A 6,000-nucleotide genomic window follows, 5' to 3' on the forward strand; every position below is an offset into this window, starting at 1 on the left:
TCCAACTGGGTTACGTCAATAATTACCCAGAAAAAGTTAGAAATTCAAAACATTTGGGTAACTATTGCACAGACCCACACCAAACCGCACGGGACTCCCCACACACCTCGACCACCCAGGGTACTCCCCCCATCTCCCCCAACCTTTACCTCTACCCCCCGACTACTCCCACAACCACCCCTGACTATTCCCCCCCTTGGACTCCCCCACCCCCCCAGGGGTCACCACCCACCCCCAGACTACTATCACCAAGGTACTACACCCCCAGCAGGAACTCCCCAACCCATGGGATTCCTCCCACTCCTCTTTCCCACTCTCCTCCAGGCCTAACTCTCATCCCCAAGGCCCGACCCAGACCCTCTCCTCCCCAAGGCCGAAACCAACTCCCTCCCCCAAAGGCTGCAACCAACCCCCAAGGCCTGTCCTGACTCACACCGCCCCCCGCACCCCCCCCAACCACCCAAACCAGGCCTGACTCAGCCCGACCTGAACCACCCGCCCCCCCGCCACCACCCCCAACCCCCACCCCGCCCAGGCCTGACCTAACCCGACCCATCACCAGGCCTGACCAGAGCCTCCTCTCCCCCGAGGCCTGGCCTGACCCAGCCCCACTCCCCCCCACCCGGAGGCACAACTCAACCTGATCCTCCTCCCCGAGGCACAACCCAACTCAATCCCCCTCCTGAGACACAAATCGACTTGACCTCCCCCCAGCAAAATCCACCCCACTTACCCACTTACCTTATACACTTACCTTCTCAGTGAAGACAGACACAAAATATCTGGTCAAAACCCCTGCCTTTTCCTTGTTTTTCATTATCAATTTCCGAGACTCGCTCTCTAGAGGACCAATCACAGGGCACACATTTTTGTCCCCGGGTCACATTGTTGAGTTCGGAGATTTCCTAGCTTGGCAAACTGGACCTTAAAAGATGTCCACCTGCAGGTTGGATTGTCGGTCATGGGGGAGGGAGTGGTGGGGTGGGGTGGGATTTGGGCTGAAATAGGAACCAGGTCAAGCGACCCTGGAACAAGTTGGAAGGCTGCCAAGTGTGGAGGTTGGCTGGGTGCAAGGCCTTCCTCTGTGATCTGGCACCATGTTTAAATAAATAAAAAATAACAAAACAAAAAAACCCCTCCAGCCCTCACCCTTAAATCCCCACACATCCTATGCACCATCCATGCCAACTTATGCCAGCCCATAACCTCCACCCATCCTCCATGGCCACTCATATTACCTATTCCAACCTATGCTCTTCTACCCACCCCCCATGATCCCTCATGGCCCCATGTTATGACGTGGCAGGTGATATGTGCCAGGCGGACCAAATCCACGAGAGAAACTTGATGCGCTATCATAACAGTTTTGCAATTTGTATTTATTACAAGAAGATGTGTGCACTGAATTCAAAAGTATTGAATTCACCAAAACCTTTAGAGATTTTAAAAATGAAATTAAAATATTTATTAACAAAATAAAAGATTTCAAGCACACATATAAGACTACAATTACTTACCACCATAACAAATCTAAAATTCCTAATTGATCTGACTTCCAGTTACACCCCCTTTAAGGCAACAGTCCAAAGTTGATTTTAGGTTTAAAACAAACTCAGCAAGTTAACACAGTACCCACTTGACAGTGGAATTCCAGAAGAGTGTCTCCAACTTCAGTTACTTTACATAGCAGACTTATGCACAAATGGCTGCTGGCTTCTTGAAGGCTGTTTCACACACTCTTGTTAGATCTTATATGGCCTTCTCCACATAACCCTTCATTCTCTTTTATATATGTTTCTCTCTTTTGTCAGGAAGATATAATAATTCTCATAATGTTATTGGAAGTGTGTGTGTGTGACTTAATTGGATTAAAGACAGCTGGTCTGAAGGCTTTGATGTAAACATGGGGGAAGTTTAGAATGTAAGTTATAAAAGGACATGTGTACTTCTAAATAAAACAGACTAGGTTGTTTTCAAAGAAGGGGTGAAATGTGTCACCTAGCCAGGTGAAGTTTAGAAACAGTGGGCTGAATCTTCCGGTCAGCATGCGGGGGCGGGCCCGACACGCCGACGCGTAAAATGATGCGCGATGATGTCATGTGTGTGTCCCAACGTCATCGCACGTCATTTCGATATTTTGTTCGGCGGGCGTGTGCTACAGGTGGCTGTGCGCCTGCTGAATTGTCAATGGCCTATTAAGGCCATTAAAAAAGTAATTATACTGGTTAAGAACACTGCCCATCCAACCTTAAGGTTGATGAGCAGGCAAAGAGCCCAAGTGGCCTTCGCGTTTTTCAGGAAACCTCACCCGTGGGTGGGATAAGGTTTCCAGAAGCTTTTATAAAATAAATAAATAAATTTTCTCAACTTCGCAAACATGTCCCAGCTCATGTGACACTGTCACATGAGGGGACATGTTTAAATTATTTCTTATTTTATCTATTAAAACGTTTTCTAATCCAATCAATCTCCCTGAGTCAGCTCCATGCTCAGGGAGATTGCTGCATTCTTTCGCGTGCATGCACAAAAGAGCGCAGGCCCTGACTCTCCGTCCTCCCCCCCTGCCCGCACAGGTAGCGCTGAGCCTTAATTGGCTCACCCACGTAAAATGGTGACACACAGCCGATTGCGGGCGGCGATCGGCTCCAAGCCCGTCCCCGCCCGCTCCTGCCCAGCCTGCCCGCCATAGGAAAAATTCTCCCCAGTGTGTTTATTTGTCTCAAAGCTTATTGGTAAAACTTAGTTCTATGATAGATTTTTATTATCAGGAAGGTAAAGTCCAAAGACATAGTGAAACAACGGGTATTTGCATTCAAAGGGGAAAATATGTATAAAGGAGTGAAGGCTGTGTGTAAGGGAATGCAGCCTAAGTTTCAACAAGTATGAAACGCCTTCAACCTGTATGTACCAAACTGCTGCCTCCAGGGGCAGAAGTTAAGAGAACTCACTTCGACTGTTCAGGGTACTGTTTACTTTGCCTTGGTCTTTTAAAATCTATGTGTTTTACCTTTGTCTTAACGAAGGTGTAACTGGGAATTGAAGTTATTGTAATAGTAATTTGTGACATATGTATGTGCTTAAAATCTTTTATTTTATTAATAAATGTTTAATTTAGTTTTATAAAATCCTCTTAATACTCGTTGGTCTTATGTTACTAAATTCAAAGCCCGCATCTCGAAACATACAAATTGAAAGTTAGTTGTGACAGTTATTTCAAGTTTCCCTCCGGGATTTGAACAGTTCAGCATTTACTATCTGCTATGTCATAACACTTTTTAATATGTAAATACTATTGTTCCATATATCTTTGAAACTGTATCTTTCTCATAATATAAAAACTTTCATGTTGCTAATATTGTCAGCAATGTTTGGGAAAAATAAACACACTCCTTAGCCCTGCTTATCTGGCTAGTTGTAAACAGACTAAGATCCCTTTGAAATCCAAATAATCCCTTCATTTATCTAAAAATGCAAATTCCCTTCACGTCTTACATGCTAAGCCAGCATCCATGTTTATGCATTAGCATGTCAAGCACATTTCTATACCTAGCTTCTTTTGATGATTTCAAACTGGCAGTCTACTTGGCTCCAAATGTAATTAAATCACACAGGTAAACTCAACTATAATCCCACCCATAAACTACATCACACTGAATCAGAAAAATATTATGAAAATTATTATACTTTCGTCACACCCATGCCAACTTAGAGCCAACTCATACCCCCACCCATGACCCTTTTGCCCTTACTCCCTCCATGCCAAATCACCTAGTATCCTTGGCAGTTTCTTGTCAGCTTTGACACTTCCTGGATAACTTGACATTTCCTTGACAGCTTGAGAGTTCCTGGATAGTTTGAACGTTCCAATCAGTTTGTGCATAAAAAGTGCATAATCATGTTTAATTTTAAGAATTCCAAAGGGTACCTTACCTCTCCCAAAGGGTGCTTTACCTTTCCCAAAGCTATCCCAGAACACTATCCAAAGGAGTACCCTACCTCTCCAAAGGTGTAGCCTGGCTATCTAAAGGATCCACCAAGTTCAGACCTCCTCTTACCCCTACTGCTCTGCACACTCTGGTGTTCATGAAGATTGCGTTCAAAAATTGGAAGTCACTGGAGGGAGCTGGTAATTTAAATATCCTCATTTTTTTTTATAGTAATTTTTTGTTGGTGCTTAATATCTGACCAATCTTCTGACCTACTACTAATCTTTGCAGATTAGTTTCTTTCAATTTGATACTATCCTCAGCTTTTTTATTCAACCAGGGATGATGCATCCTTCTCAAATAGTCTTTCTTTCTTACTGGGATAAATCTTACTGCATCTCTACTGTCTTGCCTATTAAATTAGTTTCCATTTAGCTAGCTCTGCTTTCATACCTTATAATTTTCTTTATTCAGGTTTAAAACTAGTTTTAGAACCACATTTCACCCCTTCAAGCTGAACATGAAATTCTATCATGTTATGATGGTTGTCACCTAAATGCTTCTTTATCATAATGTTATTGATTAATCCTGCCTCATTGCTCATTACCAGATCTTGAATACCCTACTGGGCTCTAGAACATACTGCTCTAAGAAATTGTCCCGCATACAATCTACGAACTCATTTTCCAGGCTACCTTTACCCAAACTGATTAATCCAATCTACATGTAGACTAAAGTCACCCATGATGATTGCATTACCTTTCTTACATGCCCCATTTATTTCTTCCTGTATACTCTGTCCCACAGAGTAACTAATGTTAAGGGGCCTACAAACTACACCCACAAGCGACCTCTTACCTTTCCTATTTCTTATCTCTACCCAAACTAATTCATCATCTTGCCCTTTTGATCTAAGGTCATCTTACTACTGTACTAATCTTTAATTAACAGAGCTTTGCCACATCCTTTTCCGAGATATTTTCAAAATATCAAATACCCTTCAACATTCAGGTCCCAGCCTTTGTCACCCTGTAACCATGTCTCTGTGATAGTTATCATATCATACGTATTTATTTCTATCTGTGCTAACAGTTCATCCATTCTGTTACAAATGCTGCACACTTTGTTGTGTACTCTGTATAGTATTTTACTGTATTCTCTGTAGAATATGCACTCTGTATAATATATTTACTGTGTACTCTAAAGAGTATATTTATTGTGTACTCTGTATATTTACTGTATACTCTTGTTTTCATTTCATGGGATGCGGGTGTCACTGGTAAGTCCAGCATTTGTTGCTCCAGCCTAATAGCCCTTGAACTGAGTGGCTCGCTAGGCCATTTGCTCGAGTCAACCACATTGTTGTTGGTCTGGAGTCACATGTAGACCAGACCAGGTAAAACAGCAGATTTCCTTCCCTAAAGGGCATTGGTGAAGCAGATGGGTTTTTACAACAATTGATGATAGTTATCATGGTCGCCATTTTTCTTTGGAAAAATATACTTTATTCATAAAATATCTGAAAGAACATTACAAAACATTTCTAAATGGCCATCACAAAAAGTGCAATCATATTCAACTTTTACCCGTGGGTCACGAGATACTTCAATATAATCAATGGATATTACAGTCATTTCAATATAATCATTACAGATAGTAAGGCAGTGCAATGATTTTGGAGTTATCGACATACATTATGTTGCACTCTGAGGGGCATCAATACAATTATGATACATTTAGTATTCACTACATACAATCATTGTGAGTTGTACAGCCTATACAACTGGGTCTATACAATTCCCAGCCCCTCGGTGCACTGTGGCAGATAGGACTCAGACAACGACCTTTCCCCATTGCGCCTTTGCAGTGCCTGCCCCAAGCTTTAGTGCGTCCCTCAGCACGTAGTCCAGACCTTGGAATGTGCCAGTCTGCAACACTCGGTCATGGTCACCATGGCTGAGTGTAGTGTACTCAGTATGTTTACTGTGTACTCGATACTCACTGTGTACTTTGTAGAGTATATTTGCTGCGTATTCGTTATAGTTATTGCGTACTCTGTATATTTACTGTATGC

Source organism: Cetorhinus maximus, chromosome 3 (assembly GCF_964194155.1).
Source record: "Cetorhinus maximus chromosome 3, sCetMax3.hap1.1, whole genome shotgun sequence".
Lineage (NCBI taxonomy): Eukaryota > Metazoa > Chordata > Chondrichthyes > Lamniformes > Cetorhinidae > Cetorhinus > Cetorhinus maximus.